The sequence below is a fragment of the Mobula hypostoma genome, chromosome 10 (genome assembly GCF_963921235.1).
Source record: "Mobula hypostoma chromosome 10, sMobHyp1.1, whole genome shotgun sequence".
NCBI lineage: Eukaryota > Metazoa > Chordata > Chondrichthyes > Myliobatiformes > Myliobatidae > Mobula > Mobula hypostoma.
Genome location: NC_086106.1, coordinates 114,460,324 through 114,483,658, shown reverse-complemented (window position 1 = coordinate 114,483,658; position 23,335 = coordinate 114,460,324).

Genomic DNA, 23,335 nt, shown 5'->3' with positions numbered 1-23,335 from the left:
ACTTTATTAACTTTGCCTCCAACTTTCACCCTGCCCTTAAGTTTACCTGGTCCATTTCTAACACCTCCCTCCCCTTTCTAGATCTTTCTGTCTCTGTCTCTGGAGACAGCTTATCCACTGATGTCTACTATAAGCCTACTGACTCTCACAGCTATCTGGACTATTCCTCTTCTCACCCTGTCTCTTGCAAAAACGCCATCCCCTTCTCGCAATTCCTCCGTCTCCACTGCATCTGCTCTCAGGATGAGGCTTCTCATTCTAGGATGAGGGAGATGTCTTCCTTTTTTAAAGAAAGGGGCTTCCCTTCCTCCACTATCAACTCTGCTCTTAAACGCATCTCCCCCATTTCACATACATCTGCTCTCACTCCATCCTCCCGCCACCCCACTAGGAATAGGGTTCCCCTGGTCCTCACCTACCACCCCACCAGCCTTCGGGTCCAACATATTATTCTCCATAACTTCCGCCACCTTCAACGGGATCCCACTACTAAGCACATCTTTCCCTCCCCTCCTCTCTCTGCATTCCGCAGGGATCGCTCCCTACGCAACTCCCTTGTCCATTCGTCCCCCCCATCCCTCCCCACTGATCTCCCTCCTGGCACTTATCCGTGTAAGTGGAACAAGTGCTACACATGCCCTTACACTTCCTCCCTTACCACCATTCAGGGCCCCAAACAGTCCTTCCAGGTGAGGCAACACTTCACCTGTGAGTCGACTGGGGTGATATACTGCGTCCGGTGCTCCCGATGTGGCCTTTTATATATTGGCGAGACCCGACGCAGACTGGGAGACCGCTTTGCTGAACATCTATGCTCTGTCCGCCAGAGAAAGCAGGATCTCCCAGTGGCCACACATTTTAATTCCACATCCCATTCCCATTCTGACATGTCTATCCACGGCCTTCTCTACTGTAAAGATGAAGCCACACTCAGGTTGGAGGAACAACACCTTATATTCCGTCTGGGTAGCCTCCAACCTGATGGCATGAACATCGACTTCTCTAACTTCCGCTAAGGCCTCACCTCCCCCTCGTACCCCATCTGTTACTTATTTTTATGCACACATTCTTTCTCTCACTCTCCTTTTTCTCCCTCTGTCCCTCTGAATATACCTCTTGCCCATCCTCTGGGTCCCACCCCCCGCTTGTCTTTCTTCCCGGACCTCCTGTCCCATGATCCTCTCGAATCCCCTTTTGCCTATCACCTGTCCAGCTCTTGGCTCTATCCCTCCCCCTCCTGTCTTCTCCTATCATTTTGGATCTCCCCCCTCCCCCTCCAACTTTCAAATCCCTTACTCACTCTTCCTTCAGTTAGTCCTGACAAAGGGTCTCGGCCTGAAACGTCGATTGAACCTCTTCCTACAGATGCAGCCTGGCCTGCTGCGTTCACCAGCAACTTTGATGTGTATTGTTTGTATTCCATATATATATTTGACTGCAATCTCTGAACCAAGCACCCTAATGTAAGAAATTACCAGTAGAGATTCAGATTGATCTTAAAAATGTGCAGATGCATCTTTGTTAATCAAAGGTTATAAGCCACTGTTAATTTCTTGACAGGTTATTTACTCCCACCACGCAGTGTTGGAGAAGTTTACATTTCATATTTCAGCCAATGTTTCTTTGTGTTTCCCACTGCATCAGTACTCCAGTTCCACTGATAGTCAGATGAACCATATGCTCTAGTTTCCAGGCTGAATCATTAGGAAAGGCATATAGTCTCATTTCTCTGGCATTACACTGCCCACGCAATTGTCAGTAAACTCAAGGCACTTAGTGCAGAGAGCTCTGAATTGTGATTATTGCTAATGACATAGAGTGGAGAGGAACATTTCAAAGGGAATTTTTTCTGCACGATTCACATCTGTCATGAAATGTTCAATGTATTGTCAGCTGTATCAGGGCTAAACGTATGTTTAGAGATACTCTCCAGAGATACTCTGTGTGCAGTATTGATGATAACTTTGAAAGGCAGTATACAGTCTCCTCACCATGGTATCGAACTTGGGTTTAATATACTTGGAAATCATTAATATCATGGATTATGGTGTTTTGTTTTCTAGCAAATAGCAGGCTGTAGGGAAATCTGGCTATGGAGAGGGGAGATGTTAGCAACGGGATTAAAATCAGGGATGAAGCCAACTTTGAGAGGACTGGATCGATTGTCTGGGCATGTGGAAGGACAACATCTTCCTCTTCTCTCCTGCAGTTTCATTAGATGTGCAGGTATCCACTCTTCATCAAAACTATAAGTAGGACTCAAATTTCTTTACCACATAGGAGACAATTCAGCCCATCAAGTCTATGCCAGCTCTCCAAACCATACCATTAATCCCATTCCCCCACTTAGCTTGATTTCTCACGTATCCCCATTACCAACCTTGATTCTCCTATCACCAGACTACACCAGGGGTAACTTACAGTAGCCATTTAGTCTCATAGACAGTTCAGATTTGGGATGTTGGAGAAAACTGGAGAACTTTGCAGGATAAACCCACACAGATCATGGAGATAAAATACAAATTCCACAGTGGTCAGGACATCAGGATTGAACTTAATGGGTTGCTGATCATCTAGTGATGAAGGCAGTAGACAGAATTTAAATAAAAGAAGGAAGAATTGGTGAGATTTGAATGTGGACCTGTTTCTGATATCACATTGATTAGATTATTTAAGGATTTGGAAAAATTGCTAGGAGATATTGTGAGTACAGGACCTTTAAGAGATAGGGTGCCCTTGGTGTTTTTTAAAGATAGTAAGCGACATGAGAAAGCTTTAGGGATTAAAAACTGTGGGAGGAAGGTAAGTAACACCAAGGAATTATATTGAATGACACTAGCTATGGGAAATAATTACGGGCATGCCTCTGGATTAATCCATGGACCAAGCTAAAATTTATTTAGTTGTGGGAAAAGATGAAGATGCTGAGTGAAAACAGATAACTTATTGAATAGATTATTGATGAAATCTGATGGAAAGATGTTGCTAGATAGGGTTAATTTAGCCAATATGAGTTTATTCTTTGGGTCTATATGTAGCCCCCTCTGAGATGTTTTCTCAGATGTTTGCGCATGTGACTGTTCTGCTAACTGAGCTCATGGCTGCTTGCACTGTTGACCTGTAAATTGTTGGTTGCTGTTGTGTTGTTTGTTATGGTATTGTCCTGCCTTTTACACTTGGCACTGAACCACTGTTCAGGTGAGTTCAACATTCTGGCAATAAAATGATTCTGATTCTCAAGCAGGGTGGCCCGTATGTACGAAAACTGGAAGTGTAGCATGTTCAGGTGGAACAGGACATGTCATATGGCAAGGTTCTTCAGAAGACAGGGGGATGATTTTATAGCAAAGGACTTATTGATTGTTGATAAACTGAAGTTTGTTACTTTCATGGTAGTTTTGGTGAATTGTACAGCACAAAAAAGTTGGACAGAAAATTAAAATATTAAAAGCTGCAGGACAAATATCTAGAGATAAAAAACTTAACTGTAAATTTTTAACAATGCTTTACAAGGAGGGGTAAATAATATTCAGACTTTAAAGAAGGCTTGTTACTGTTCTTTTTTCTCATTTTTCTTTTTTACAATGGAATGCTTGAACTTTGTTAGCTTCATGTTTTCATGTTTTTTTCTTTCCTTTTTTTTAGTTCTACCAACACAACCCTGAGATTCCTTGACTTACAGGCAAACACAGTAAATACAAGAAACCTGGTATTGATCATTCCTTGTATTCTTTTTGGTAAGATGGTGATGCGCTCAGATGCAGCAGCTTCTACGGGGTCAACCAAAAGGTGTTATTATCTTTTTTAAACAGATTTTTTATGATCACAAGACCCTGCTGGATATTAAGTATTTAAAGTACTGCAGGTGTACCCCATCAGCATGTTGCTCGTTGGTGGAGAAGCTGAACTAAGTGTGAATTGTGCTGCTGCTTGCATCAGAGGAATTGATGTGTGAAGGCAGTGTGCTGTCTAATAGTGAGTGATCATTTTAGTCTCTTTTCTTGTGCTCGCACGAACCTGTTGGACATTGTTAATTTGGAATCCTGCAAGTCTGATTCACAGATTTATTGGTGGACAGTGGGAGTCTCCTGGCCTCGGTTGTAGGACTAGGCTTCAAGCCACAGTGTTGCCGATTTACAACCATCCAGGAAAGAAGCGTCAGACTGTGTTCTCCACTGGAGGCAGTGTGGTGTAAAATCCACGCTGGCATCAGTGCTGCCCCCAGTGTTTGCTTGGCAGAATACCAGCCGTATCGTGTTCGAATGTAGATTGCTGCAACATTCATGAACTCAAAATGTTGGACTATATATTTTTTGTGTGACTATATTTTACTGCTGTCTTATATATGCTTGCTGTCCAGTATGTGCCTTGCTTTGTTTGGCTGTGTTCATGGGTATTCATGTATGTTTGAATGACAATTAAACCTGAACTTCTATGAACTTCTAACACAATAGAATCGATGAAAGATCACGCCCAACAGACGAACAAAAACCAATGTGAAAAAAGCACAAGAACTGTGCAAATACAAAAAGTAATAATAATAGTGATGATAATAAATAAGTAAGCAATAAATATCAAGAACGTGAAATGAAGACTCCTTGAAAGTGCTTCCAGTTCTATGGGAAAAGTTTGGTAATCAGGCAAGAGAAGTTATCCCCTCTGGTTCAGGAGCCTGATGGCTGAGGGATAATATCTGTCCCTGAACACGATAGTGCATTTCCTGAGGCTCTTGTACCATTTCCCTGATGGCAGCAGCGGGAGAGAGCATGGCCTGGATGGTGGGAGTTCTTGATGTTGGACACTGTTTCCTGAGACAGTGCTCCATGTGGATGTGTTTGTTGGGGCAGAGACCTTTACCCGTGATGTACTGGGCTGTATTGACTACTTTTTTATGGCTTTTTTGTACAAGGCCATTGGTACTTCCATACTAGTCTGTGCTACAAGGTGTCAATATACTCTCCATCACACCTCTATAGAAGTTTGTCAGAGTTTTCGGTGATATGCCAAATCAACACAAACATCTAAAAAAGTAGAGGTGCTGCCATTATTTCTCCATAATGACACTTACATGCTGAACCCGGGACAAATCCTTTGAAAAGTTAGCACCGTTTAAAGTTGCTGATCCTCTCCATCTTTAATCTCCCGATGAGGATCGGCTCATGGACCTTCAGTTTCCTCCTCCTGAAGTCAATAATCATCTCTTTGGTCTTACTGATATTGAGTGAAAGGTTGTTGTTGTGGCACCCTCAGACAGATTTTCAGTCTTCCTCTGATATGTTGCTGTGTCCCCGCTCTTGAATCAACCAATGACAGTGGTGTTGTCGGCAGACTTAAATATGGCATTGGAGCTGTGCTCAGCATCACAGTACTAAGTATAAAGCAGGTAGAGCAGGAGAATAAGCACACAGCCTTGTGGTGCACCTGTGCTGATGGAGATAGTGGAGACGATGTTATTGCCAATCTGAACTGACAGGGTCTGCAAGTGAGGAAATTGAGGATCCAATTGTTCAAGGAGGTGTTGAGGCCAAGGTCTTGAAGCTTATTGATTAGTTCTGAGGGGATGATAGTATTGAATGTCGAGCTGTAATCAATAAGGAGCATCCAGATATATGCATCTTCACTGTATTGATTTTCCCAGGGTTAGTCAAGAGCCAGTGAGATGGCTTCTGCTCTGGACCTGTTATGACGGCAGGCAAATTGGAATGGTTCCGAGTCACTTCTCAGGCAGGAATTGATATGTGTCATCACTATCTTCTCAAAGCACTTCATCAATTGAAACTGGACGATAGTCATGGAGGCAGGTTACCATATTTTCTTAGGTACTGGTCTAATTGAAGTCTGCATGAAGCAGGTAGTAACCTCTGACTGTTGAAGCAAGAGGTTAAAGATAACAGTGAACACTCCAGCTAGCTGATCAGCATAGGTCTTCAGTACTTGGCCAGATTTGCCATCTGGGATAAATGCTTTCCATGGGTTCACCCTCCTAAGGGATGCTCTCACATCAGTTGGCCTCAGAGACTGAAAATACAGGATCATCGGGGGCTTGGGAGTTCACGAAGGTACCTCCGTGATTAGATTATCAAAGTGAGAATAAAAGATATTGAGCTCATTTGAGAGAGAAGCCTTCTTGTTATCTATGTCACTTGGTTTCATTCATCTTGTACACCTCTATTAAGTCTCCTCTCATTCTCCGTTGCTGCCAAGGGAAAAGCCCAGCTTGCTCAACTTGTCTTCATAAGACATCTTCTCTAACCCAGACAGCATTGTGGTAAATCTGCTTTGCACCCTCTCTAATTCTTTCACATTCATCCTATGAGGGGTAATTGATAAGTTCATGGCCTAGGTAGAAGGAGTCAATTTTAGAAAACCTAGCACATTTATTTTTCCTACATTTACGCACTTAGTCCAGCGGTTGTGGAACATACGGATCCCTTCTTTGTAGAAGTCGGCATCTTGGCCCTCCAGAAAGTGGTCAACTGCAGGGGTGATTGGTAAGTTCATGGCCTAAGGTAAAAGGAGATGAGTTATTCACTTCAAACTTTCTGCATTTTCACTCAAAGAGTTGAACTGCACGTGCATGTAACAAGAGCTGTATAACTCATCTCCTTCTACTTTAGGCCACAAACTTACCAATCACCCCTGCAGTGAACCACTTCTGCAAGGAAGGGATCCGTATGTTCCACGACCGCTGGACTAAGTGTGTACATGTAGGAGGGGACTATGTTGGAAAATAAATGTGCTAGGTTTTCTAAAATTGACTTCTTCTACCTTGGGCCACGAACTTATCAATCACCCCTGGTATAATGAGGCAGACAGAATTGAACACAATATTCCAAGTGTTGTCTAACCACAGTTGTATAGAGCTGCTGTATTACCCTGCGGCTCTTGAACTCAATCCCCTGACCAACACAGCATATGCCTTCTTAACAATCCTATCAAATTGTGCGGCAACTTTGAGGGATCTATAGATATGGACCTTTACAGATGCAATATATACTGGGTCTGTTAGCAACTGTTTTATGTGTTTGAACTATGTTTAAATACAAGTTCTACAATATTATTTATCATGTCCATGTGAAACTGAACTGGCCACTTGTATGCACTATTTGCATTAAAGTGCTTGATGTTCTCTGGGCAACAAATGCACATCTAACGATAAAATTTTTCACACAACAACTTATTTCCCGACATAAATTGAACCTTTAGAGTGCAGTGTCAACCCATAATTGAACAATCTCTATATAACTAGGAACGCATTGTGCGTTTTGTTGCATGTATCATTATTGAGATGGATACCCTACTGACAAAATGGAGCTGATTAGACAGGTTCAGAACTTTCTAAATCGTTTTAATTAATGCACCACAAGAAGGGACTCTGTTTGGGTGCATAATGGGTTAGTATGTGACTTCAGGTAACTGCAGAGAGTTGTGCATACAGTACAGCACAACACAGGAGCCAACCTCCCCTCTATAGACTTCGTCTACACTTCTTGCTGCCTCAGTAAAGCAGGAAGCTTTAAAAACCCCACGCACCCCAGACATTTTCTCTTCTTCCCTCTTTCGTCATGCAGAAAATACAAAAGCCTGAAAGAATATATCATCAGGTTCAAGGACAGCTTCTATTCTTCTACAATCAGACTCTTGAATGCACTTCTTGTACATTAAGTTAGACTCTTGACTTACACTCTGCCTTATTATGATCTTGAACTTTATAGGACCATAAGACATACAAGTAGAATCAGGCAATTCAGTTATCAAGTCTGCACCCCCATTCTATCATGGCTAATTTATTACCCCTCTCAACCCCATTCTCCCGCCTTCTCCCTTTGCGTAACCTTTGCTCTTACTGATCATGAACCTATCAATCTCCACTTTAACTATACTCAATGACTTGGCCTTCACATCCAGTGAACTCCACAGTTTCACCGCCCTCTAGCTGTAAATGTGCCAGAAGCTTTCTTAGAAACCCTATCTACCTGCAAAACCACTTTCAATAAATTGTGGAACTGCATTCCCGGATCCCTTTGTTCTACCACACTCCTCAGTGCCCTACTGCTTGGTCCTTCCAAAGTGCAACGCCTCACACTTGTCTGCCTTAAATTCCATCTGCCATTTTACAGGCGACTTTTCCAGCTGGTCCAGATCCCGCTGCAAGCATTGATAGTCTTCCTCGCAGTCCACTACACCCCCAGTCTTGGTGTCACCTGGAATTCTGCTGATCCATTTAACCACATTATCATCCAGATCATTGATAAAGATGATAAACAACAAAACACTGAATCCTGCCACACTCCTCTAGTCACAGGCCTCCATTCAGAGAGGCAACCACCTACTACCACTCTCTGGCTTACCTTGTAATCCAATTTACTATTTTATCTTGATTGCCAAGCAACTAATCCTTCTTGATCAACCTCCTATGTGGGATCTTATAAAATGTCTTGCTGAGGTCCAGATAGACAACATCCACTGTCTTGCCTTCATCAATTATCCTGGTAACATCCTTGAAGAAATCTGTAAGATTGGCTAGACTTTACTTACCACACACAAAGCCACACTGACCATCCCTAATCAATCTATGTCTATCCAAATACTCATATATCCAGTCTTTTAGAATACCTTCCAATAACTTTCCCACTACTAATGTCAGGCTCACTGGCTTATAATGGTTTATTCTTAGGGCCTTTCCTAAACAGCAAAATAACCTTAACTATACTAATATCTCCTACATTTTCTATTTTTACACCCATTGACTTACCGAATTCTTCAGCTACATCAAGAAGAGTTCTCACTGAAATTAACCCTTTTAGAAGTGTTATATTCATCAGAAGATTTCTTATTCATAATCAAGGAAAGACTCACATACTTCTGATGGAATGTCATGTGTCAGTTGACTGATGGGAGAAAACAAGTTGTGCATTGATCTCTGTAGAGTGCCAGTGGATACAAATGGCACTGATGCATTATTGCGCGTCAGTAACACAGTATGTTTTCCTTAACGGCATTCAGTGGTGTTCAAAATGGTCGATTTTTCTTCTTTTATGATATGAATAACTGAAGAATGGACATGGTGATCTACACCAACCTACCTCTCAGATTTGAGTCTAAAGAGAGGACAATGAAACCATAGGAATATACTGTTGATTTAATAGTGTTTCCTTGATTTAATGATTTGAATTCTATCACATTGAATGTAGAACATTACAGCACAGGAACAGGCCCTTTGGCTCACAGTGTGCTGAATTAAATAAATAGGCAATCAAACATCGTACTAAACTAATGTCCATTTCCTGCACATTCCTGTGCCTTTCTAAGAGCATCTTGAATGCTTCTGTTGTAGTTGCCTCCACCACTAGCCTGGCTGTGTATTTCAGGCATCCACCACTCTCTGTCTTAAAAATAATATCCCACGCACTGCCTTTGAACCTACCTCCTCACCTTAAAAGCATGGCCTCTCGTATTTCCATTTCAACCCTGGGAAAAAGATACTGTCTGTCAACTCTATCCATGCCTCTCATAATCTTAAAAGCCTCTATCAGATCTCCCCTCAGCTTCCGCCATTCTTGAAAAAAATAAACTGCAGCCTTTCATCATAGCACGTGCTCTCTAATCTAGGCAACCTCTTGGTAACCCTCTTCTGCACCCTCTCCAAACCCTCAACATCCTTCCTATAGTGGGGTGACCAGACCTGTATGTAATACTCCAGATGCAACCTAACTAGAGTTTCATAAAGCTGCAACATAACTTCACATCTTTTGAACTTACAAAGGCAAGCATGCTGTATGCCTTCTTTACCACTCTGTCAACCTATGCGATCACTTTCCTTAGTCCCCAAGATCCCCCTGCACATCAACACTATTCAAGGTCTGTTAAATGATGGCCTGTCCCTAGTTTGGAGCCTCTTTGCAAATAAGAATCAGCAGCAACTCCAGACCTTGGTCTTTGATAACTAACATGAGCTGCCCATTGTAAACTTCTACTTGATAATTTTTAGATGTATTCATTTAAAGGGCATGAGCATTCATGGAATTTCAGATTCTTATTGTCCATCCCTAAATACTTGCCAGACAGAGTAGAATTGAAGACCACTTCGGGGTACTACAGGGACTGAAGGTAAATACAGGAATCTTTTCCTCCAATCAGAGGTGAATACAACTAGAGCACAGGAACTCAGAGTAAGGGTAAGATATACAGAGGGGATATGAGGTGGATATTGTTTCACCCAGAGAGCAGTGAGAACCTGGAATGTACTGGCAAAAAGAATGGTGGAATATGAGTCAGTAACAGTATCTCCAAGTTGCCCAGGAGAGCGCTTGAATCACCTGTGCATTGACGTCCATGGGCCAAGTGAGATTACTATAGATGGGTCCTCACTGAACTGTGTAGACATGATGGACTGTATGACTCTTTGACTCTTTAACGCTATTAACTGGTTGGAATACCGTATGTAGATCAGACCAGGTAAGGACTTTATTTTTAAAAGTATCTGGTTCTCTGAAGAATATTAGCAAGCCAAATGCATTTTTAAACAAAAAAAATCATTGATACCATCACCAACACAAACTTTTAATTTCAAATTTATTTCATTAGTTGAATTTAAACCACCCAGTCACTATGGTGGGATCTGGCTTCAAATTTCCTCAATACAATTTCATTGGACATCAGTTATACTAGTAGGGGTGCAACCACTCGATGTTCTCCTAAGGGTTGTCTGTTGGTGGGTTCTGAGGTGGCTGTAGAGCTGATCCGGGAACTATATATTCTGGTACAGTGTGGGAAGGAGTAAGTGGTGGCTGTGGTTAGTAGTTGGGTCTTTTAGTTGTTCAGTCTCTCCTTTCACAGCTGTTGCTTGTTCTCTGTGATACAGTGGAGGTTGCTCTAATTAGGCACAGCTCCCTCTTGAACAGATTTCCTCCTGGTTTATCAATTGAGTACAATGTCTTCCCGGTTTTTAGCTGGTTTTAGATAATAGTTTAGTAACTCAACCCAATGTTACAGTCCTTCTATTTTTCAATTGAATTAAATACAAGAAATGCAATAGAATCAATTTCATAGCTACTACTTAGTTCTTACTACTGAAGATAACCTTCCAAAGAACAAAAATTTTAGATTGACACAGCAGACTAGAGTGTTGAGGTTGTGCTGTTCTCTTGAATAGACCACTTATCAGATGAGACATATCATCAATACTTCCTTTTCCTTTTCAGATAAATGTAAAATGTATTTATTTGTTGAGATATGGTGCGGAAAAGGCCCTTCTGGCCCTTCGAGCCGTGCCGTGCAGTAACCACCGATTTAACCCCAGCCTAATCGGGGATAAATTACAATGACTAACTAACCTACCGAATGGTATGCCATTGAACTGTGGAAGGAAACCAGGGCACCCGGAGAAAACCTAGGTGGTCACATGGAGAACTTACCAACTCCTTACAGGCAGCAGTGGGAATTGAACCTAGGTCACTGGTGATGTAAACTGTTGTGCTAACCACTACACCACCGTGGAGCAGATATGTTCAACTCTTTGTTTTGGAGGTCCCAGTAAGAGGAAGTATCATAGTAGTTACTGCCTGTTATGCCGCTGGCATTGAGCACAGGCTTCTTGCTGTTTACTTTTAAAAAAAATCCTTTTTTGACCAGTCAAGGTCATTAGCACTGAGCTGAACCCTTGAACCTGAGGGACCAGTGGACCCATCTTAGTCTGGCTTCCACCCTTTGATCTGTTTGGCATGGGACACCCTACCAAGAGTCAAAGCATAAAGCCGTGACAAGCTAGCATAGCTCTCCAGGTTATTGAAGCATGCAAACCTCCAAACCCTACGGCAAGGTTGTGGTTCTTTTGGAGGAGTAAGTATGACAGGAGTTTCAATAAACCTTAATTTCTATCTGCTGAGAAGGCAAGGAAGTAACGAAATGCTGATATATTTCAAGCCTATAAGGAACAAGAGAAGGAAAATTGTAAAATAAAATGGGAAAGGTTTAAAAAGGGAGAGAGAGAGATTAGAGATGTGAGTTAAGAACAAATTATCATATGTTTCATGCACATTTATATCAACCCAGATAGCAACCAGTGCAGAAGCCAATGGAAGCACAATTGCAAAAGCTGAGTTTAACAAGCACGTGTTACAAAGTCACAGGTTTAGCATACACAAAAGGACATAGTCCTGCTTCAAACATGTTTTCAGCACAGAAGCAAGCATGATACAGAATTAATAAATATTGCCTTGGTCCATTTCATTTTATTGTTTCATGGTCCAGGAATAATAGATGTTTGACTGTATTTCAGTTTTACCAAAGAGCACGTTAGAAAGCAATAGCCTCTAGTCCTAAAAATGATTTAGTACGAGCAATGAGGCAGACTGACACAATGAGACACTAAAGGGAGCAGATTTGTGTCACTTCTGTGATTCATTGGACTCTGATTGGATAAACATCTGCTTTACTCAAAGTGCAACACTGAATTATCACAGATATACTGGAACCCAAGTCATGATTCATAGCAATTTCGCATTGAACTTTGAGGATAATATCTAATTCAGACCAAAAACTTGCTGTTATTTTGTATAATTCTGGAATGTATTGTATTATTTATTAACTTACTTGTGGTAATATTACTTTAGATGTTGTGTGTGAGTTATATGTATTGTGTTGTGCACCATGGTCTGGAGGAACGTTGTTTTGTTTGAAGGTATACATGTATACAGTTGAATGACACTAAACTTGAACTTGAATTAATGGCATGGAATCAGGGTGGTGCAGGGAATGGGGGGGAGTTGAACTGGAGAGGAAGATAGTGTAAATGTCCTTTAGGAAGGACCCCCAGCTCTTTTACATTGCAATGGCTGCATAGTCTGATCATTAATGTTTTTGTAGCATTGTCCAGCTGTTAAAAACATAGAAACATGGAAAAACTACAGCACAATACAGGCCCTTTGGCCCATAATGCTGTTCTGAACATGTGCTTACTTTAGAAATTACCTAGCATTACACGTAGCCCTCTATTTATCTGCTCCTGGATGTCCCTGTTACTATTGGGTGGTCTATAAAAAACACCCATTAGAGTTATTGACACCTTCCTGTTTCTAGCTTCCACTCACAGAGACTCAGTAGACAACCCCTCCATGACTTCCTCCTTTTCTGCAGCCGTGACACTATCTCTGATCAGCAGTGCCACGCCCCCAACTCATTTGACTCCCTCCCTGTCCTTTCTGAAACATCTAAAGCCTGGCACTCGAAGTAACCATTCCTGCCCCTGAGCCATCCAGGTCTCTATAATGACCACAACATCATAGCTCCAAGTACTGATCCACGCTCTAGGTATTGAGGTATTAATAAGGAAACAGTCAGTGAGGATTGATAGATTCTTGATCAGTCAGAATGTTAAAGGTTATGGGAATAAGGCAGGAGAATGGGGTTGAGAGGGAACCTAAATTCGCCATGATTGAATGGCAGAGCAACTCAATGGACCAAAGAGCCTAATTATACTCCTGTTGTCAGATACTTCCTGTACCTAATAAAGTGGCCACTGAATGTACGTTCTTGTTCTTCTGCTTCTGGAGCCCACTTACTTCATGTTTAGACGTGATGAGGTTTCAGAGATGCTTTTCTGCACACCACTATTGGAACACATGGTTATATGTGTTACTGTTGTCTTCCTGTCAGCTTGAACCAGTCTGGCCATTCTCCTCTGACCTCTCTCATCATCGAGGCAATTCACCAACAGACCTCTTGTTCACTGGCTTTATTTTTGTTTTTTTTTAACCATTCTCTGTAAAACCTGTGTGAAAATCTCAGGAGATCAGCAATTTCTGAGATACTCAAACTACACTGTGTGACGCCAGCAATCTTTCCACAGTCAAAGTCACTTTTACAAGTTTTGATAAGTTTCCCCATGCAAGGCTTGCTCAGAAAGTAAGGATGCATGGGATCCAAGGAGACATTGCTTTGTGGATCTAGAATTGGCTTGCCCACAGAAGGCAAAGGTGGGTTGTAGATGGTTCATATTCTGCATGGAGGACAATGACCAGTGGCTTTTCACAGGGATCTCTTCTGGGACCCTTCCATTTTGTGATTTTTATAAATGACCTGGATGAGGAAGTAGAACTGTGGGTTAATAAGTTTGCTGATAACACTAAATTTGGGGGTGCTGTGGTTAGTCCAGAAGGTTGCCAGTACATCAATGGGATGGAGAACTGGGCTGAGAAGTGGCAAATCGAGTGTAACCCAAATAAGTGTGAAATGATTCATTTTGGTAGGTCAAATTTTAAGATAGAGTATAATATTAATGGGAAGAATCTTGGCAGTGTGAACGATCAGACAGATCTTGGGGTCGGTGTCCATAGGCACTCAAAGCTGCTGTGCAGGTTGACAGTGTGGTAAGAAGGTGTATGGTGTGTTGGCATTCGTCAACTGAGGGATTGATTTCAAGAGCTGTGAGGTAATATTACAGCTATATAAGACAAACAAGAGAAAATCTGCAGATGTTGGAAATCCGAGCAACACACACACAAAATTCTGGAGAAACTCAGCAGGCAAGGCAGCATCTGTGGAAAAGAGTACAGTCGATATTTCGGGCCAAGGACTTTGGTCAGACCCCACTTGGAGTACTGTGTTCAGTTCTGCTCACCTCACTACAGGAAGAATATGGATACTATAGAAAGAAAGCAGAGGAGATTTACAAAAATGTTGACTGGATTGGGGAGCATGCCTTATGAGAATAGGTTGAGTGAACTTGCCCCTTTCTCCTTGGAGCAACAGAGGATGAGAGGTGACCTGATAGAGGTGTATGGCATTGATTGTGTGGATAGCCAGAGGCTTTCTCCCAGGGCTGAAATGGCTAACACAAGGGCGGCATAGTTTTAAGGTGCTTGGAAATAGGTACGGGGGGATGTCAGAGGTACATTTTTCACACAGAGAGTGGTAGATGCATGGAATGGATGCCAGTAACCGTGGTAGAGGTGGATACGATAGAGTCTTTTAAAAGACTCTTGGGTACGTGGAGCTTAGAAAAACAGAGGGCTATGTGATAGGGAAATTTGAGACAGTTTCTAGAGTAGGTTGCGTGGTCAGTACAACAATGTGGGCCCAAGGGCCTGTAGTGTGCTGTACAAATCTATGTTCTATGTTCTATCACATTTCGTCCCCATTCTGTTGTTTGTTCTGAAAAGCAACTGAGTATCTTGACCTTGTCTGCATACCTTCATGCGTTGAATTTCGGCCACATTATCGGCTGGTTAGATATTTGTATTAGCGAGCTGGTATACAGGTGTACCTAATAAACTGGCCACTGAGTGTCGGTCTTATGGTGTAAACGTCAGTGCCACCTCACTTCACGACAGCTCTGGTAGCACCCTGCAATAAACTGCGATGGCAAAGACATTATTTGCTCCACAGCAAGGAATTTTAGGAAAAGATAAGCAACGCACACATCCGCATTTCCAGCTTCTGCAGATTTTCTCTTGCTTGTGATCAGTAAAAGATAAGTCCATTCTTCACTCCCAGGTTGATGAGCCATTGTAAGAGTTCTAGAGTGAGAAAGTAAGTTATTATTCTCACTTCTTTTCACAGTTCTGATGAAGTTCTTGGACCTGAAACTTAACTCTGTTCCTCTCTTTACACATGTGGCCACAGCTGCTGGGTGTTTTCAGCATTTTCTTAATTTGTTTTTGATTAGTTTTCTTCATTTTTCGTCAAAAGGGTCTTGTCACATAAGCCCAGTGGCAGGAAAAATATAACAAGAAAACACTGAGATCGTATTCAACTATACCTGTATAAAAGTAATTACTCTGGCTTCCCTCAATGCAGTTAAATTCATTTCAAAGAAAGCGAAGCATCAGCTACATTACAGTCTGCCTAGAAATATTTTCTTGTTTTCCTACAGCTCTCTTAATGATCTGAACGTCAGCTCCTCCGTTTCTTTAGCTTCCTCTTTGGACAAATCGTAACTCAGATAATTCCAGAGTCCATGGTGTTGTTTGCATTCTTACTTGTGAATATCAAAATCATAATCAGGTTTATTATCAGGGGCATGTGTCATGAAATTTGTTAACTTAGTAGCAGCACCTTGGCCCACCACCTCGAGGGAGTTGTGATCATAAGCGGGCCGAAACTCCTGAGGACAGGTGGCAGATCAACTGATGATCCCACTGGTGACAACACAGGACAGTTAACATCTTAGTCCACGTGTATTTTGTAACTCAGCGGCATGTGTCGTGAAATTTGTTAACTTAGTAGCAGCAGTACAATGCAATACATGATAATATAGAAAGCAATAATAAATAAATAAATTACAGTAAGTATATACATGTACATTGAATAGTTACATTAAAATAAGAAGTATAAAAACAGAAATAATATATATTAAAAAGTGAGTTAGTGTTCATGGTTTTAATGTCCATTTAGGAATCGTATGGCAGAGGGGAAGAAGCAGTTTCTGAATCACTGAGTGTGTGATTTCAGGCTTTTGTACCTTCTTCCTGATGGTAACAGTGAGAAAAGGGCATGCCCTAGGTGATGGGTCCTTAATAATGGACGTTGCCTTTCTGAGCCACTGCTCCTTGAAGATGTCTTGGTCTACACAGAAGTCATCTCATTGGCTCTTCACATGACACTGGAACATCTGTACAGCAAAGATGCATACATCAGGATGCTCTTTATTGATTACAACTCAGCATTTAATTACATCAACCCCTCAAAACTAATCAATATACTCCAAGACATGGGCCGCAATATCCCCTTGTGCAATTGGATCCTGGATTTCCTCTCTTGTAGACCCCAGTCAGTTTGGATTGGCAAAAACATCTCCTCCACAATCTCTATCAGCACAGCAGCACCACAGGGATGTGTACTTAGCCCCCTGCTCTACTCTCTTTACACCTATGACAGATTGGCTAAGTACAGTTCCAACACTATATACACATGTGCTGATGACACCACAGTTGTGAGCTGTGTCAAAGGGGGTGATGAATCAGCATACAGAAGGGAGATTGAAAATTTCACTGACTGGTGTAATAACAACCTCTCACTCAATGTCAATAAGACCAAGGAACTGATAGTAGACTTCAGGGGAGGGAAACCAAATCTCCATGAATCAGTAATCATTGGAGGGTAGAGACTTTAAATTCCTGGTTGTTGCTATCACAAAGGGCCTGTCCTGGACCCATCATATAAATAATATATGAAGAAAGCACGATAGTGCCTTTACTTCCTTAAGTGTCTATAGAGATTCAAGATGTTATCAAAAACCTTGGCAAACTTCTATGTATGTGTTGTGGAAAGTGCTATTACAGCCTGGTGTGGAAACGCCAATGTCTTTGAGCTGAAAATCCTACAAAACATAGAAGATTCGGTCCAGTGAAGCCCTACCAACCATGGAGAACAACGACATGAAATGTTGTCATAGAAAAGCAACATCCATCATCAACGACCTTCATCTTTTCTCACTGCTGCCATCATGTAGAAGGTACAATTGCCTCAGGACTGTATCTCCAGGTTCAAGAACAGTTATTACCCCTCAACCATCAGGTTCTTGACATAAGGGGATAACTACACTCATTCTACTTCTGGTGTTCCCAAAACCAAAAATCTCACTCTGAGGACTCTTTATCTTGTTATTTCATGCTCGTTATTTATTGCTATTTATAGATATTTGCATTTTCACAGTTTGTTCATTGATCCTGTTTAAAGTTACTGTTCTATAGATTTGCTAAGTATGCCTGCAGGAAAGAGAATCTCATTGTTGTATGTGGTGACATGTACATACTCTGATAATAAAATTTACTTTGAACTTTGAACTTTGCCACTTCCATTTTCTATTTACCCAATAGTGCAGCATCATGGGCACTGAATCTATCATGTACAGGAAAGCATAGAATTTATTGCTCCTGGCTGTTCTCCTACGTGACAAAGTCTCACCACACAAGTAGTTCATTGTCTTAATCTAGGCCTCTTATTATGATAATAATTAATTCTGTCCACTGTTGAGGCCTTGGATACTATTGAGTTGTTTCAGAATGGATCTATTGTTTCTTATCTCAGAGGAAACAGATGGCAACTCTCTTGTGGCTTTCGATTTATTTGGACCTTGAGTTCCAGCAATGCCAGTAAAAATGAGAATAAGGAGAATGAGAGACTGCTATTTTGCACATCATTCATTCCTGAAAACTTGTATCTAGGCCTATTTTATGATTTAATTGGCACTGATGGCTCCTTAAAAACAGCTTTTGACCTATAATCCCATGACGAGTCAATCAATACCTCCGAGATCTACTCTTTCAATTAAGTGGATATCAATTATGGTAGGTTTTCTTGGAATTCTAAAACAGCTACAGGGGACATTAATAATCCTTGGGGGTACTTTCAAACGTTTGTTTAAATTGAAAACATCGCCCATTCTTCTGTTCTGGAATAGTTGTTTTAAACCTTTGACCGCTATTGTGTTTATTATCAAGATCAGTGAGTAATATTCCAAGAGAAAAATGTTGCCATCACCACCATCCAGGACATGCCCTCTTCTCATTGCTACCGTAAAGGAAGGGAGTTTACAGGAGCCTGAAAATACACACTCAAGGTTCTTCCTCTCCGCCATCAGATTTCTGAATGGACAATGAACCCATGAGTAACACCTCACTATTTTATTTTGCTCTCTTTTTGCACTACTTAATGAATTTAATTTTTAGACCTATATATATTTCTGATTGTAATTTATAGCTTTTAAAATTGTTATGTATTGCAATGTACTGCTACTGCAAAACAACAAATTTCACAACATACAAAAAGACCAGTATAAAACGTGATTCTAGTTCTGATTCTGTTTAAAGCAGACACAAGAGACTGCAGATGCTGGAATTTAGAGCATCCTGAGCACAACAATGGATGTAAAATTTCACTAATACAGTACCTTTGGTTTCTTTAAATTCTTGGAGACATTGGCTGGTGGCAGGATATAATTAAAAAGGAGCCACTACCTCATCCACCTTCTTGAAGATTTAAAGATTAGCTTTATTTATCACATGTATATCGAAACCTACAGTGATATATGTTGTTTGCATCAAATCCGATCAGTGAGGATTGGGCTGGGCAGCCTGCAAGTGTTGCCACACTTCCAGCACAAACATAGCATGCCCACAACTCACTAATCCTAGCTGTACATCCTTGGAATGAGGGAGGATACCCACATGATCATGGGGAGAATATACAAACTGATTACAGACAGCTGTGGGAATTGAACCCTGATCTTACAACCTGTGCCTTAAAGCTTGGCTACTTTATCATTGTATGTAAATAAATAAATGCAGTGAGCATAATTGCAACAATCAAGTCTGAATGTTGTCCTCTGGGATAATCCAGCAAAACATAAACATTTTCTGGAAGAGTCCCAAGTCAACCAGGAAACCTGTTTATGTTATTTGTTTATGTTTGTGAAACCTAGTTATGCCAACATTTTTTGATCATGGGTGTTTAGGCCAATATTCAGACTGATGAAACAATCACCTGGAATTACACAACTATATTCAGAATCAGAATCAGGTTCATTATCATCGGCATGTGACGTGAAATTTGTTAACTTAGCAGCAGCAGTTCAATGCAATACGTAATATAGAAGAAAAATAAATAAATAGCTAACTAGATAAGTAGATAAAAAAAAGATAAATCAATTACAGTATATGTATATTGCATAGATTAAAAATTGTGCAAAAACGGAGATAATATATATTTAAAAAGTGAGGTGGTGTTCATGGTTTCAATGTCCATTAAGGAATCGGAGGCAGAGGGGAAGAAGCTGTTCCTGAATCGCTGAGTGTGCGTCTTCAGGCTTCTGTACCTCCTTCCGGATGGTAACAGTGAGAAAAGGTTATGCCCTGGGTGCTGGGGGTCCTTAATAATGGACCCTGCCTCTCTGAGACAATGCTCCTCGACGATGTCCTGGGTACTTTGTAGGCTAGTATCCAAGACGGAGCCAATTAAATTTACAACCCTCTGCAGCTTCTTTCGGTCCTGTGTAGTAGCCCCCACCTTGCCCCCGCCACACCACTATATTGCACAGAATCTCAAAGAAGAGGGAGAAAGCATCAAATTAAAATGCAGAAAACTGACACACTGCAGATGTTAAAGATCTGAAATTTAACATTTTACTTTGTTTTTCTGTTCATTCTTTGTCTTTGACTTTGAACTTTGAACTTAACTGCAGAACATACAAATCAAGCAATAAGTGGACCAGAGCCGTGCCCCCCAGCTGTGTTAAACAGATCATTGTTAACTTTAACATCCATAGCCAGTGGGCAAGGCTCCCTCTTGATTGCACACAATTAGAAAAGAAGTCCATAATTACTTGATGCAAACAATGTAAGCTACAGTTCTTTTCAAAATCAGTTCTGCCTGCAAAGCAGCACGGGATGAATACTCTAGTAATTAGGCAGTGAGGTGTATGAAGAAAGCTGAACCTGAGGATAGATAGTCTAAATGCCTCCTTATGTAACTGATAGAATGCTCGTATTTAATATGAAATCCTGAGCTGATGAGATAGCTAGACAGATACAGGCAGGCATACATAGATAGGCAGATGGATAAACACTGCAGATAGTGAAACAGACTGTCAGACAGACAGGTAGATAGACAGACGGGCTCTATGACAGAGAGATAGAAAGACAGAGGGGTAAATAGATAAACAGAAAGATGGATAGATAAGCAGACAGAGATGGATAGGTAGATGACAGGTAGACAAACAGACAGATGGATGGATATATAGATAGGCAGACAGACAGACAGAAAAACGGATAGACACAGATAGATAGATGGACTGATAGATAGTTCAAGTTTAAAGTAAATTTCTTATCAAATTACATACAGTATATGTCACCACGCACACCCTGAGATTTATTTTCTTGCAGGCATACTCAGTAAACCCAATGACCATAATAAAATCAATGAAAAACTGTCCCTAAAAGGGTGGTCAGACAGTGAGCAAATCACAACAATCTGTGCAAATGCAAAAGAGAAAAAAATGAAATAAGAAAAAGAAAGAAAAAGATAATAAAGGAAAGTTAATTAAGTCATTTTGGGGTATTGAGAAATCCTCCTGTTAATGCTGATGGCAAGTCTGAAAGGTTGAGCATTTAAATGAGATGGTGGTCAGTGGTTATAATGATATTATAAAGTCACCATAATGTACCCTCCTGTGTCCCCTCCTTTTTCCCTTTCTCCTATGGTCCGCTCTCCTTTCCTATCAGATTTTTTCCTCTACAGCCTTTACCTTTCCTACCCACCTGGGTTACCTTCCAACTATCCTCCTTTTCCTTTCACACCTCACCCCCCTCCACCCCCCTCACCTTTTTATTCTAACAACCCCCCCCCTTCCTTTCCAGTCCTGAAGAAGGGTCTCAGCATAAAACATAGGTCCGTATTCATTTCCATAGACGCTTGTGGACCTTCTGAGTTCCTCTAGCATTTTGTGTGTGTTGCTCTGGATTTCCAGCATCTGCAGAATTGTTCATGTTTATAATAACATCGGACACTATTTGAATTGGATTATTCCAACCCCTTGAATTGAGATTTGCTTCAGAAGTAAGAATTGGGAAAAAGCAAGCATATTGTAATCATTTGTTGCCACTACTGTCCGGTTTTCATGGCATGCTCAGAAGCACAGCGATGGCTTGCTGGCAGCAAACAAAACTGTTAGCTGCCTCATAAATCACACACACCCTTTCACAAAAATGATTACTGTGATCTATAGCCTGTAACTTCCCTTTTGGAGCTGAGGTTTTGAACTACCTGTATGACCTGGAATTTTTGCGGTGTGAACTGTAGTCTCGAAAATGCAGGATGGTTGCATGATGGCGTGTGTGGGCTGAGCCCAAGAGTGGGAAATGAGTCGATATATGGCCATTGCTGGAGTGGACTGATAGGTGATTCAAAGCAGCAGAACAGAGGCGAGGCGAGCAGATGCAGGACAGAGTCGAGACGGCAGGGCTCAGGCCTGAGAGTGAGGAACCACCCACCGTTTGGCCGATTTAAGCACCAGGCCAGATTGGAATGGTCGAGTATGGGCTGAAACAAGCTTGTGAGGCCCATGCTCTTGAGTGCATCGAAGCAGCAGGGTCCTGGTCCAAAAGCGACGAATGACCTGCCGTTTGACCGATTTAAGTGCCAGCGCATGTTGGAAAGGTCAGTACGGGACAAATTGAGGCGGCGGAGATTGGGCCCCAGAGCATATCAAAGCAACAGGCCCTGGTCCGAGAGTGAGGAACAACCTATGTTTTGGCCGATTTAAGTGCTGAGCCGATTTGAAAAGGTCAAGATATCGGAGCTGGAGGAGCTCACAAGGTTTAGTCGTCTCTCAACTGAACTGAGGCTGTGGCCTGTAATTAATGGACTCCTGGAGTGGCTGCAATGATGACTGGCTTCATCTCTGTGGACTCACTTGTGTGAACATCAGTTGTAAATGTTATTTGCTTACATTTATTGTTTGCGCAATTTGCTTTTTTTCTGCACATTGGGTGCTTGATGGTCTTCTTTTAAAATACATTTTCTGTGTTTCTTTGTTTTGTGTCTGTCTGTAGGGTAACCAATTTCAATGTTACATTTAGTGTATATACCAAAGTTCAAAGCTCAAAATACATTTATTATCAAAGTATGTGTAAATTCTCCAACCTTGAGATTTGTCTGCTTACAGGTAGCCACAGAACAAGAAACCCAAACGAGAATTAAAAAAAACAAATCATGCAAACAAGAAAGCAAGCGTCAGCAGTCAGAATGAAATTGAGTCCATAAACCTAAAGCTAGGAGCAGCTCGGGTGGACTTCCCAGCTCTTTATTTCACCCCTCCCTCTTTCCCGGTTTCACCTATCACCAACTATCTTGTATTTCTTCCTCCCCTACCCGCCCACCCTCTTACTCTGACTTCTTATCTCTTTTTTCAGTCCTGATGAAGGGTCTCGACCCAGAACATCAACTGTTTATTCTTTTCCACAGATGCTGCCTGGCCTGCTGAGTTCGACCAGCATTTTGTGTGTTACCTTGAACTTGCAGCATCTGCAAATTTTCTCCTGTTCTTGAGTCAGAAGTTGCTCCAGTAGCCTCGACAAAACATGAGTGAGCCACATTTACTATCTAAGTCACTTGGAAGAACTCCTGGCCCTATAATGTCAATGGGAACTACCTCAGAAATGGAAAAGTGAGAGAAACATACTTAAGGTAAGATACTGTATATTCATAAAATTGAAAAAGTCTGCAGATGGTGGAAATCCAAAGGTACACACAATAAATGCGGGAGGAACTCAGCATCAATGGAAATGAATAGATTGTTGATGTTTTGGGCCGAGACCCTTCTTCGGGACTGAGAAGG